Source organism: Lactuca virosa, chromosome 3 (assembly GCF_052849685.1).
Source record: "Lactuca virosa cultivar CGN04683 chromosome 3, Lactuca_virosa_CGN04683_v6, whole genome shotgun sequence".
NCBI classification, from domain to species: Eukaryota; Viridiplantae; Streptophyta; class Magnoliopsida; order Asterales; family Asteraceae; genus Lactuca; species Lactuca virosa.
In genome coordinates this window covers 53,395,285-53,410,395 of record NC_136428.1, presented here as the reverse complement: position 1 = coordinate 53,410,395, position 15,111 = coordinate 53,395,285, and the positions used below count along the sequence as shown (strand labels likewise).

The following is a 15,111-nucleotide window of genomic DNA, read 5'->3' as shown; positions in this document are numbered from 1 at the left end:
ACATCTAATAACGGGAGGGGGGGGGGGGGTGTTCCCCCGTTATGGCGCTGCCACATCGGATAACGCCATACGGGCGTTGCCCACACCCGCCCCTCTTAGAATATGGCAACAAGGTTGCTAATTAGTAGGAAGTTTCCCAGAATGTCGTTTTCTTTAAATGTGATCTGATGGAAAGTTATTTTATTTAATTTTTGTAATTTTGTAATTGGTTTTCATATTTAATGCAATGGGCGGGAATTTTTATCTGCAGAGAATTGAGAAGTGGACACATGGAAGGATGGTGCATAATGAAGTGACATGTGGCATTTAGGGGAGACAATTATTAGGAATGAATATATATATATATATATATATATATATATATATATATATATATAATTTTTTAATTAGTTAATCCTAACAATAGTTAAAAATAATAATCACTTAAATAAATAAATTTTAAATTAATTAATCAGTATAATAGTCAAAAGTAACATTAAATCAAGAATTGTATTTAATTTTATTCAAGCGTAAACTATGTCTAGAGGTCATTGTAAAATTTGATTGCAATATATGTTTATCTGATCATATTGTTCAAAAAACTAACAATCATATATATCAACATAACGTAAGAATTATTATTTCGTAGTTAATATGAATAACTACATGATCTTAACTTGCGCAACGCGCGATAATTCGCTAGTCTTATATATCTTCTCTCACGGCCACAAGGCTAGAGTCGCCAATACAAAGAGTATCAATATAAACATCTCTCTCTCTCTCTCTCTCTCTCTCTAACCAACTTTAGCCACTTTTCCCAAATTGCCCTTTTGAGCCTTCTAGAATATACATGTATAATTCTATGTTAATTATGCTAATTGGTGTCTAGTGATTCCGGATTCTTATCACAATGTAAACCCAAAAATACAAACATAGATATAGTTGTTATATCTAAGTAGTCCATATTCATTACAATCTTGACAACAAAAGTATCGTATATGTACCGCTAATGCAGTCAACAAAAATGCTAAAGCCTAAGCCTCCCTCGCATAAAAGAAACCAAGTGTTAGTTACCAGCAGCTGCACACCTCAAATTTATGCTTGAAGAAAAGCGTTGATCTTCCGTGTAATGCACACCCATTGTTGAATTGCAACATCCTTGGATTCAATATAAACATAATTGATATTTTTTGCCAGTGGTTGCAGATACTGTTCAACAACCAATGGGACCCATTTCTGTGTATATTTATAAATACAACATAAAAAATTAATTAGAACAATTATGAAACTACACAAGGTATAACAAAGAACAAAGAATGAACTGAAATTAAAGCTTCATAACACTTCAAAGGGAAACAGACTAACAAAAAACAATAATAGAGAAACAAAAAGGCTTAATCTCAACATAATGTGATCGTATACATAAACAAAGTGGAAAGATAAGTAAACCTAATTAAGGAAGTCGCTTACAGTTTTGATTGTCTCCACATGAGGTCCAGCCCATTTTCTAGCTTGTTCCTTTTTCTCTAACACCTGACACAATTACAAAATGACAACTTACATATTTTCTCATAAAGACAAAAAGTAAACAATTCCACCAAGTATATCCTTTTGTTGCTAAATGACACATGCAACAATGTCCAATAAAATCCAGATATACAAAAGTTACCTTCCACGTAAATGACTCAAAAGCAGATTTTCCATGCTCTTTCCAGCGAATCTCAACAAAAGGCTGCAAGATAATATGCAGTCAAATCTGATTCCTTTAAAGACCCACTTGAAAACCATCCAATCGAGTTGAAATCCAAGGTGATAGACATGCAACAAAAACCTAAATACAGTTTTTGTAGACATCTGTATCTTATGTAGAAAGATAACCAAAACTATGAAAACCCACTTACAGTTTTGATTTTTTGCACATGAGGTTCAGCCCATTTTCCAGCTTGTGCTTTTTTCTCCAACACCTGTCACAACAAATGATAATTTAAACCTCCTCTCTTGTATTAAATAAAATTTGAACAGAGTTACCAACGAATATAAGTATAACACCTTTTAGTAAATGGTATATGCAAAATTGTACGCCAAAAACACTATATTTACCTTCTGCCAAATTAATTGAAGAGCAGGTTTTCCATGCTCTTTCCAATGGCTTTCCACATAAGACTGTAAGATAGTAATGTAGTCAAAACAAATATGGTGCAGAAAACGAGATCAAAATATATATGATTGATATTGGAAACACAATTAAGGAACATAATAAACATTTGAAAGAGCTAATAGCATTGTGTGATAATGGTTTTCTCAAGTTTAAATACCTCACTTTGCAATGAAGTTATGCAATCTTTCTCTCTTTGTGCAATGATCTCATCCGTTCTTTTTAGTTCTTGATTCCTCTTGTCAATAAATGATTCTGAAAAACAGCATATAGTTAATGTAAATACGCCAAGTTTTGTCATTATATGCTTCCACTACATAAGCCTTATACACTAACTTCGGGTGTCCACAAATCACACAATTGAAGTTTAAATAGAATACATCTTTAGAGACCAAGTTTTGTAATGCTTTTTCTTTGCAGGTTGAAGGTCATCTGACCAATAGGCTGCTATTGATTATTCATACTATTTACCTTAAAACATACTAAGAAACAGTAACCCTAAGGTCGTCAATTGGTAAATGGTTAGAAAGGCGTACAAATTAGTATCTCCAAGATTCACTTGAGGTCAAATAAATCAATGAGTTAAAACACATATTCCAGGGAGATAAAAGAAGGTAACAATAACTTGAGTGGACAAATTGAACTACACCAATATAGAAAAAGAAACAGTGTACTAGCTTGACAAAATTCAAATTTTGATAAAGTAAAGGGGTAAAGGAAGAGGACAAACCAAGTGCTTGGATCTTGGAGGTGAGTTTATCGACTTCGATTCGAAACGCCTCGCAATTGTCCGACCCAACTACAGCTTCTGTAATGGTACTATCGGCTTCAGTTAGAGAAAAAATTAGGGCAAAAAGAAGCGAAACATAGAGGATGACATGGAACTTCGAGGTTGCCATAGATGTAAAGCTAGCGACCGAAATCCAAAAAAAACTCTGAAATCAGTGGCGTCCCTCTGCAAGGGACATAAAAAAAATAATAAGTCATTGCCTTTCGTTATTTTTATGGTTTAAAACCTTAAAACTTTATATTTTATTTAATTTATTAAAGTTAGTTTTATTTTGAAAAATAAATCATTTGATCGGGTTAACATTTTTTTTACCGAAACAACACGAAGTTATAAATTATATCTCCTTAGTTTTACAAAGACTTCTTTATATGTAACATTTTATTTCTCAAGATTAACAAAAATTTAATAATAAGTAAATAAAAACAAAAATAATTAATGAACAAAAATCAAAATAATAAATAGCTGCCAATAACAATTAGTAATGAACAAACAATGTGACATCCCCATTTTCACGGCCAGAAAAGACCGATTTTGTTTATGCTTGTTTGAAAATCAGAGTAACATTTTAAATAAAAGTGTTGCGGAATTTGTCCCAAAACAAAATATGATAAAGATTTATCAAAAGCATTTCCAAAGAAATGTATTTCATTAAAAGACTCGGGATGTCATGTTCGATACAGATCAAAAGCATAAACAATACAATATAAGCCTTGCTACATTATTTCATATCTACAGGCCTATATCCGTAATCCCTCATCCAAAACATCACATCTATGCTCGAGCACCACTACCTGTAATACACGAAACTGAGTGGGTCAGGCTTGGGAGCCTGGTGAGCACATAAGGTTTTCAACCCACAATAAATAAGTTATTTAATTTCATCAACCAGCAATAACCCGATTACCCGTTCCCGTTATCCTCACTTTACGTCCCTAAAACACCTATCATAAGGGACCTAGCCTAAGGATCATCATCGGGATGGACACTACTGCTAAAGGGATTCCTCAGCAATAAATGTCCTTAAGGCAACCATGTGGGGGATGGAGTACACCGGTGAACACATCGTTCACAAACACCTACAGGTTGCGAGCCTGCTAGCGTTCCACTGGACTGTCTAGAAGAGTCTGTGCTCGTCATCCATACTCCGCTAGATGACAGAATCAACAACAACATCGAGGTCTCTCATCATTTTCACACACATCAACTTATTTCATCTACCTATGTTATACCAAACATATTTGTAGATAAAATATATATATACGTTTTAAATCATTTTAAACATGTATAAAACATCATTCAACATCGTCTCAAATAAACAAACAACATATATACACATAACACGTATTTTATATAAAATACTTCATATCTATGTGTAAGATGAAAATAACTATGTACTCACTTGACTAGTTAGTGGAAACTAACTACTATCGTGGTTCCAACCTTAACACTGCTTGCCCACTTATTATCTTGCCAAAATCTTATTTCGTTCTATAAGCGTATTCTCGTAATTGGCATCATACACACTTCATTTATCTACCGGTCACCGCTTGAACGTTCTAAATTTCAATCGGAGAAACGTAGCACTCAATCTTATATATTATCGTATTTTTCAAAAATACATAAATTTATGTTGTTTGGAAGAATCTGATAGATGATGTCTATTTATACTTAAAATTTTGAATCTCATTTCATATTATTCGTACATCTTATAGGCTTAGTCATAACATAATATTGACACGTAGCCTTTATGATCGACACTTAACTTCTTCCTACTACAAGTTTTCTCTATGATTGAGGCGTATCAGAATTAGAAAGGAATCGTACATTTCTTTTGTTTTATATGAATTCACAATTCTTATCTTATATAATTGAGTAAATTACTGAAATCGTCCCTATGGTTTGGTCAAAATTGCACGTTTGATCCCTAACTTTTATTTTGCACTCGGATCGTCCCTGTGGTTTGATTTTGTTACGTTTTTTGTCCCTATGGTTTGGTCAAAATTGCACGTTTAATCCCTAACTTTATGTATATAAGGGATGAAAAACGCAACAAAATCAAACCATAGGGACCATCCGAGTGCAAAAGAAAAGTTAGGGACCAAACGTGCAATTTTGACCAAACCATAGGGTCGATTTCAGTAATTTACTCTATATAATTTACACATATAACCCTTGTAAATCTATATAAAATCCATATATGTCCATTCCTTTTCTAATTAATATATATTTTAATTAAAACTTCTACATCTCTACATGTCGATTTTACCCGTATACAAATATATATCATTATTCAATTTTCTATTCTTATAATAACTTCACTAATATAAACCAATATTGTTTTATAATAATAAAGAATTACAATTTAAAAAATATATAATGATCTTCAATATGATATCTTAATACAAAATAATATTATCAAATATATAATGGATATTGTTGTGCGACCTACCTAATTTTAACAATCGATAACTAACGTCGTAAAATATAACTAATAATTATCGTCGAAAGAGAAAAAAAAATGAATGCAACATAAAAATTACCGTTTCACTATTTGAGTTCACATTTTAATGTATTTAGACCAAATACACCTTATAATATATAGAGTTTGATTTTAGGATCGTTACAACTTTTGTTTAGATCACTAACGCTAAAAAGCACTTTATCGTAAATTCACTTTTTACGTCACACAGCATCGTGTCGGTTCTGTCGCGAAACTTCGACAGGTCATAACTTCTTCGTTATAACTCGAATTTCGGTATTCTTTATATCTCCGGAATCCTTATTTCGACCACTACAACTTCATTCTTAGATATCGAGTTTATCTAATATTTATTTTCGACACTTATTTTTATTCTTAATTCATTAAATCATAATAATCAAGTAAATAAGCACATATTTCACATAATTCCTAATCATTACTTCAAAATGAGTTACAAAGGTTGACCTAGACTATTACACCATCATTAATGCTTTAGCCCGGAAACACGGGCGTTACAATTCTCTCCCCCTTAGGATGATTCCGTCCCCGGAATCATACATCAACAAACAAATACGGATAACGACTCATCATGTCACTCTCCGTTTCCCAGGTGAGATTTGGCCCATTCGAATGTTTCCATCGGACTAGCACTAAGTCGACCATCTTGCGTCGTAACTTCTTAGTCTTACGGTCAACAATTGCCTCGGGCTCTTCGATCAGCCTCTTATTCTCATCCATTCTTAACTCTGAGATTGGAATTATGTCGGGAACTTCTCCCGTGAACTTTCTCAGATAACACACATGGAAGGTGTTATGAATACCATCTAGTTCTTCGGGTAATTCGAGCTTGTAAGCTTGGTTCCCAACCCTCTGAAGAACTTTAAACGGTCCAATAAACCTTGGACTCAACTTTCCTCATTTCCCGAATCTTATAAGTCCCTTCCACGGTGAGACTTTAAGCAAAACTTCGAACGTCATCGGTCGTCTTTCCCTAATCATCTTCAGCTTCTCAGCAGTCTCATGGACTATCTCGGGGCCCATAAACTGCTTTTCTCCAGCCTCAAGCCAACAAGACGGCGTACGACACTTCTGTCCGTACAAAGCTTGATAGGGTGCCATCTTGATGCTCGAGTGGAAACTGTTGTTGTAGGAAAATTCTACTAGAGGTAAGTGCTCATCCCAGTTACCTTGGAACTCTAGGGTACATGCTCTTAGCATATCTTCGAGTGTTTGTATCGTTCTTTCGCTCTGACCATCAGTCTGCGGATGGTAAGCTGTACTCAAACACAACTTCGTACCCAATTCCTCTTGTAGGCTTCTCCAAAATCTTGACGTGAAACGACTATCACGATCTGATACAATCGTTAGAGGAACACCGTGAAGTCTTACAATTTCCTTCACGTAAGCATTTGCGAGCTTATCCATAGACCACTTCTCGTTGGCTGCTATGAAGTGTGCACTCTTGGTGAAACGATACACGACCACCCAAATCATGCCGTGTCCGTTCTTCGTTCTGGGTAGTTTAGTCACAAAATCCATGGTGATGTCTTCCCATTTACCCATGGGTACAGGTAAAGGTTCTAAACTCCCATATGGTTTCTGATGTTGTGCCTTAACTCTCGCACATGTCACACACTCAGCCACATACTTAGCAACGTCGAGCTTCATTGTCGGCCACCAGTAGTAGGGTTTTAGGTCCTTATACATTTTAGTGCTACCGGGATGAATCGAGTACATGGTCTTGTGCGCTTCTTCCATCAGAAGATCTCTTATTCCTCCCGTCTTAGGTACCCAAATCCGATCTTGGAATACCTTCAGCCCTTGACTATTTGTACCGAACACTAACGTTTTGCCCAAACGTTCTTCCTTTCGGCCATTCTTCTCTGAAGCTTCTTCTTGAGCTTTCTTGATACTTTCCACAATCGTCGAGACAACTTCTATTCTCAATGCCCTTGGCCTTTTCCTTTCAAGGTTGACTTTCCAACTGAGAGCATCAGCGACAACATTTGCTTTACCGGGGTGGTAAAGTATCTCACAGTCGTAGTCCTTGAGTAACTCTAGCCAGCGTCGTTGTCTCATGTTCAATTCCTTCTGATTAAAGAGATACTGGAGACTCTTATGATTAGTGAAAAGCTTGCACTTCGTGCCATAGAGGTAATGCCTCCATATCTTTAGGGAAAAAACTACCGCTGCCAACTCCAAATCATGAGTGGGGTAGTTCTTTTCGTGCTCTTTCAGTTGTCTCGATGCATATTTAATCACCTTATCCCGTTGGGTCAAAACACAACCCAACCCGACTCCAGAGGCGTCACTATAGACCGCGAAGTCTTCAACTCCATCGGGTAGTGTAAGAATCGGTGCTTCACATAATTTCATTTTTAGCTTCTCGAATGCTTCTTCGTGCTTCTCACTCCACGTATAAGTAGCTCCTTTGTGGGTCAAAGCTGTCAATGGAGCAGCTATCGAAGAAAAGCCTTGGATAAACCTTCGGTAATATCCAGCTAATCCCAGAAAGCTTCGAATCTCCGTGGGACTTTTTGGTCGTTCCCACTTCATCACAACTTCGATCTTTGCGGGGTCAACCATTATCCCTTCTTGGTTAACCACATGACCCAAGAATTGGACTTCTCGGATCCAAAAATCACACTTGGAGAACTTTGCATACAACTTCTCCTTCTTCAGCACTTCTAATACTTCCCGTAGATGCTTGCCATGCTCCTCCTGGCTTTTCGAGTAGATGAGAATGTCGTCGATGAACACTATCACGGATTTATCGAGGAATGGTTTACAAACCCTATTCATCATCCATGAACGCTGCTGGAGCATTGGTTAGTCCAAATGACATAACCAAGAACTCGTAGTGTCCATATCTAGTTCTGAATGCAGTCTTCTCAATATCCTGCTCTCTCACCTTCAGCTGATGATATCCTGACCTAAGATCGATCTTTGAGAAGTAGCTCGAACCTTGCAGCTGATCGAATAGGTCATCAATCCTCGGCAATGGATACTTGTTCTTCACCGTTGCCTTGTTCAGCTCTCGGTAGTCTATAAACATTCTCATGCTTCCGTCCTTCTTCTTCACGAATAACACCGGAGCTCCCCAGGGTGATGAACTAGGTCTAATGAAACCTTTGTCCAATAATTCCTGAAGTTGTGTCATCAGCTCCTTCATCCCCGTTGGTGCCAATCGGTAAGGTGCCTTTGCTATCGGTGTTGTACCTAGTAACAAGTCTATCCGAAACTCCACTTGTCTATCAGGCGGTAATCCAGGAAGATCTTCGGGAAATACTTCCGGATAATCACACACCACGGGTATACTCTGCACCTCCTTTTTATCCTTCTTTGCATCGATAACGAATGCCAAATATGATGTACATCCCTTGGCCAAACACTTTCTGGCTTTCATTGTGGAAATGATTCCAGAATTTACTCTGCGTTTGTCCCCGTACACGATAAATGACTCCTTTCCGGGTGGGTTCACCCTTACTATCTTCTTTCGGCAGAGAATCTCAGCATCGTTGGCGCTAAGCCAATCCATTCCCAAGACGATGTCAAAACCGTTCAACTCTATGGGTAACAACTCTTCGTGGAATTCGTTTCCGTTTAGGTCGATGACGATGTTCCTAATATGATCACTAACAGGTACGAACTTGCCACTGGCAACTTCTACAATCAGGGTATTATTAAGTTTCTCTACAGGCAATGCTAGTTTCCCACCAAACTTATGTGATACAAAGTAGTAGTTTGCTTCGGAATCAAACAGTATATTGGCAAGCAAACCATTTACAAGAAAGGTACCTGAAGCGACGTCTGCTGCCTCCTTCGCAGCCTCAAGCGCCATCTGGGAGGCTCTTGCCTTCGGCTTTGGTGGAATGTTGGGTCTTCCTGCCTCCTTTTTCTTCGTACAGTCCCTTGAAATGTGCCCCTCCTCGTTGCACTCATAACAGACCTTCTTAGTAAACGTGCATTCGTTGGCCTAGTGCCCGGGCTTTCCACACTTGAAACAGGTGACCCCTCTGTCACATTTTCCTTGGTGTTTCTTTTTGCATTTGTTGCACCACTTGGCTTCACTTCCCTTCGAACCAGACTTCGAGAATTTACTCTTCTTACCGGACCTCGAGGATCCGTCAAATTTCCTTTTCTCACCAACCTCAGCCCTCTCCATATCCCTTTCCTTCTGCTGGGTCTCCACATTCTTAGCTGCTCGAACAGTCGATTTCAGAGTGGTTGCCATCTTGACTGTTGGGCCAAAGTCGGCTGGCAGTCCATTTGTGAACCTCTCAATTTTGGAGAGTTCGGTTGGCACCAGGTATGGAAATAACTTCATCTTCTCAGTGAATACAGTAGCATAGTCGTCAACGCTCATCCTTCCCTTCTTCAAGTTTTGGAACTCATTGTTCAAATCAATCAGATCTATCTCTGAACAGTACTGCATCTTCAGTTGTTCCAATAACTCTTCCCATGACATTTTCAGGGCTTCTCCTCGTGGCATTATATCTGCCAATAGCTTCCACCAGCTCAAGACTCTGGTCTTCAGTTGCCTCACTGCGAAGACAGTCTTCTGTTTCTCGCTACAGCTGCAGCTCTCGAACACCATCTCCATTTCGAAGATCCAATCCATAATCTCAACAGGCTTTGGGCTTCCTGAGAGACTTGGTGGCTTGGCACCCAAGAAATTCTTATACATCCGTCCATCCTTGTCGTTTCCCCTCTCCGGGTCATTCCTTCGTTCTCCTTGAGTCCCAACTTGACTCACATGGCGGCTATAGTTCCCTTCCTCAGATTGCTCGGGAATCAGCTCGGGCTCTACGATTGGTATGGTAGCTTCGTCCCTATTTTCGTGAAACATCTGCCTCATTTCCTCCCTTTGTTCTGCTAGCATAGCCCGAATCATGGCTTGTACTCCAACCATGGTGATTGGCTTGGGTGCAACTTCTACTACAACAGGGATTTGCTGAATCACTGGGGGTTGATTCCTATTCCCATTCGCATTCCCAGCTCCACTGCGGGTTCTTGCCATTTTGATCTATACACCGAATAAGGTGAATTTAGATCTTTATTTAGGATTGACGTTTAAATCATCCTTATCACTCCGAAACATTTACATGTTAGTTCTAATATCGTAGTCGTACGTTTAGAATCCTAAACACATAAGGTTTCCAGATCCGGTCGGCAAGTGACCATAGATCTGAACAAATAACAGCATATTAGGCACAAAGCATTTAGCACATAAAAGCATTTTAGGCATAATCCCTAAAATAAGCTAGTGCTCACACCTCACAATCATCGCTTAGCATTCTAAGTTTAAGTCTAGAAATCCTACAAATTCCTAGTTCGCTTAAACTAATGCTCTGATACCAACTGTGACATCCTCATTTTCACGGCCAGAAAAGACCGATTTTGTTTATGCTTGTTTGAAAATTAGAGTAACATTTTAAATAAAAGTGTTGCGGAATTTGTCCCAAAACAAAATATGATAAAGATTTATCAAAAGCATTTCCAAAGAAATGTATTTCATTAAAAGACTCGGGATGTCATGTTCGATACAGATCAAAAGCATAAACAGTACAATATAAGACTTACTACATTATTTCATATCTACAGGCCTATATCCGTAATCCCTCATCCAAAACATCACATCTATGCTCGAGCGCCACTACCTGTAATACATGAAACTGAGTGGGTCAGGCTTGGGAGCCTGGTGAGCACATAGGGTTTTCAACCCACAATAAATAAGTTATTTAATTTCATCAACCAGCAATAACCCGATTACCCGTTCCCGTTATCCTCACTTTACGTCCCTAAAACACCTATCATAAGGGACCTAGCCTAAGGATCATCATCGGGATGGACACTACTGCTAAGGGGATTCCTCAGCAATAAATGTCCTTAAGGCAACCATGTGGGGGATGGAGTACACCGGTGAACACATCGTTCACAAACACCTACAGGTTGCGAGCCTGCTAGCGTTCCACTGGACTGTCTAGAAGAGTCTGTGGTCGTCATCCATACTCCGCTAGATGGCAGAATCAACAACAACATCGAGGCCTCTAATCATTTTCACACACATCAACTTATTTCATCTACCCATGTTATACCAAACATATTTGTAGATAATATATATATATATATATATATATATATATATATATATACGTTTTAAATCATTTTAAATATGTATAAAACATCATTCAACATCGTCTCAAATAAACAAACAACATATATACACATAACACGTATTTTATATAAAATACTTCATATCTATGTGTAAGATGAAAGTAACTATGTACTCACTTGACTAGTTAGTGGAAACTAACTACTATCGTGGCTCCAACCTTAACACTGCTTGCCCACTTATTATCTTACCGAAATCTTATTTCGTTCTATAAGCGTTTTCTCTAGTGAGCTACCAGTCCAGAGAGAGAAACTCTAGTGAGCTTGAGTGTGTGGTGTGAAGAGAAGGGCTATTTTAATCCTTGTTGGTGTGGTTTTTGCAAAGAAGAAGGAGATTCCAGCAAAAGAAGGTCAAGGGGGTTGCTATTCTGTGATTTCAAGCAAGGAAACTCCATCTTTGAGGTATTAAATCGAACCCTTTTCTGTTTTGGTGAAGAACCCTTGAATCTAGGGTTTTCTCTATCCTTTATTGGCTTGGATATGATACTTATGATGTCCCTTTGAGTGTTAAACTCTGGATCTGGACCTTGAGAGGTCCAGAGAGCCCCAACCTCCCTGCTTTATGCTACTTCCTTAGAGATATGAGCCTAGGTTGCCATTTTAGAGGCTATTTCACCAAAAGAAGCATATTGAACGTTGCATGAGTGTAAAGGTCGGACCTTTACGTGATTATTGAGTATGGTAAGGTCAGATCTATAGGTTAGAGAAACAGATCTGACCTCAGAAGGTCATTTGAGTGTTGCCATGGAAGGAACTCGCCGAGTCCATAAGGGGACTCGACGAGTCGAGTCGGGTTGCCCCGCGATTCATGACCGGTAGTAACCCGTCGAGTGAAAGGTTAACTCGACGAGTCGAGTGAGGATCTATGAGGATTCGGAAGACGCCTGGACTCGCCGAGTCACACGAGTGCACTCGACGAGTCTGGTCAAAGTTTGACCGTTGACTTGAGTTGACTTCAGTTGACCGTAGGGTTTTGGTCAAGTTGGTTCTAGAGAGAGACCTGGGAGGGGTAGAATGGTCTTCTACCCACTCCTTAGAAATGAGGACAAGAGAAAGTATTAATTAGAGATGTTATTGTGTTGATAGGAGGAGGCTAGGTCGGGTTATCGAGCACGAGAGGTTATCCGACATCGTACGAGGTGAGTCTTCTCACTATACTTTACCTAGAGTGGTAATATGTGTGACCGGAAGGTCTTATGTGTCATGAGGAGTATGTGATGTATGCTGTTATTTAATATGTATGTGTTATGTTATGTTATGAGTAGTATGTTATGGACCGGAAGGTCATTATGATATGGACCGGAAGGTCATTATGATGTGGACCGGAAGGTCATTAGGGGTAGGACCGGAAGGTCTACCAGGATCGTGGGACGGAAGTCCCCTGAGACACATGGACCGGAATGTCTTGTAGAGCTATAGCCTTGAGTGGCGTATGTGCGTATGTGGTATTTTGGGGAACTCACTAAGCATTTATGCTTACAGTGTTTGTGTGATGTGTTTCAGGTACCAGTGAGGATCACGGGAAGGCGCCAGCATGATCTGTACACACTGATGGGATTTATGTATTAGAGATCTTGGGATTTGTTTTATTATGATGACATGTGACACAATGGATTCTTATGATATCTTATGAATGAAATTATGTTTTAAAAATGAAAAATTGTTTTGAAAATTTACGTTGTTACAACAACTTCATTCTTAGATATCGAGTTTATCTAATATTTATTTTCGACACTTATTTTTATTCTTAATTCATTAAATCATAATAATTAAGTAAATAAACACATAATTCACATAATATTCACATAATTCCTCTTTATTACTTTAAAATGAGTTGCAAATGTTGACCTAGACTATTACACCATCATTAATGTTTTAGCCTGGAAACACGGACGTTACAAACAACTTGGAAATCCCAATCTTATACAGTTATATCCTGTAAATATCAATACAGTAGAAATATAATAAATATGAGAAATTGTACCCAATCCTCACCATCATGAATTATATTGGACAATTCCCTTTCCTTTATATGGATAGAATCACCGTGGTCATTATACATCCATATGCACACTTGTTCAAAAACAATCAGAACATAGTTTAAAGGGAAAATATATAAAAAAAAAACATATGTATTCTTTATGGATTTTTCTATTGTCTGTTCTCTATAACGATTAAAAGTATTGTATATTGGTAAATTTTATCCACTAAAAAAATATTTTGATAATCGAGTTCAGAAAATAATGAAATACATAAAAACAAAACATATTCTCACCTTTTTTTTATCAATCTAGCCATTGAGTTATTGGTTTTTCATGATTATAGGCCGATAGGATATTGAACAAAAATTATATGAAATGGAGTTGGAAGCCTCACGATTTTGACATTCTAAACTAAAGTTGCAAACATTGATTATTAATATGTATATTTAATGTATATTATTACAAAATCTCAAAAGATGGAGCATGTAAATGGATTAGCATCTAAACTTGCAACAACGACATACACGGACGTTTTATTTTTTCTATTACACCCTCCAAATCTGTTAGGGCTTCCATCTCCCCTCAAATAAGTAATTTCACGCGCATGAAAGAAAAAAAAATATTGTACCCACACAATATTTAATTGGAGTAGAAAATGACAATCAAAAGTAGTTACCCTTGGATAGGATCATGTTTTTTCCTCCATAAAATACTGTATGACATCTATAGTGATGCCAATATATGTGTAGTCATTAACTTATAATGGAACCAAGTGTACAACATGTTGATAGGAACATCTGTCACTCGGTGCAGCTGAAGAGCACATATTTTTTTCATGAAAGGATGGATGCAGTCAAAGACATCCATCCACCAAAGGCATGCACTTTGCTTTTTTGTTTAATATTGCATATGTAAGATAGCAAGCATAAACATGTCATATATAAAGTTTACAATACATAACATAACTTTCATAATGAGAATTAAAAAAAAAAAAAAAAAAGAGAGAGAGAGAGAGAGAATAAAAGTCCAGAATGTTGTTAAATCACAAATTATTAGGAGCATGCATTTCAAGAAGAAAGTAACAGATGTTATGTTTGTCGGTCACAAAATATTATTATAACTAGAAAGGTTACCCCCGCTACGCGGGGGCCAGGAGTTTTCAATGTTGTTTCCGAATTGATAAATATGACAGACATAGAAAGTGCAAGGATGAAAAGTCCGGGCTTTGCCCCGGACAAAAAATGTAAAAGTTTTGACTGCAAGGACCAGAAGTGTGAAAATGGCTAAAGAATTAAAGGGGTAGGAATTAGCAACTTTTTAGAAAATGGATCAAAGTTGTCAAACCGTTAAAGTTTTGTGGCCAAACTTTAAATATTAAAAGGTTCCAAAAAAGTGTAAAAATATTGATTGCAATGACCAAAAGTGTCAAAATGGGTAAAGAATAATGACCAAAGTTGCCAAAAAACATCCAAATTTAGTATTCCTAACTTCCAACAATAATACAGGGACCAATTCTGCCAAAAAAATGGGAAGTTGAATGGAACACAAACAA

At 37.5% G+C, this 15,111-nt stretch overlaps 1 long non-coding RNA gene across 1 annotated transcript; it reads right to left on the bottom strand.

The window, feature by feature from the left end:
* Window positions 1–1,880: 1,880 nt before the first annotated feature.
* On the bottom strand, window positions 1,881–2,965 carry LOC145162316 (uncharacterized). The gene is made up of 4 exons (XR_013739035.1): window positions 2,865–2,965; window positions 2,295–2,389; window positions 2,080–2,142; window positions 1,881–1,943 (listed from the first exon to the last, which is right to left on the bottom strand). It is a non-coding gene; the product is annotated as an uncharacterized LOC145162316 (long non-coding RNA).
* Window positions 2,966–15,111: the final 12,146 nt, after the last annotated feature.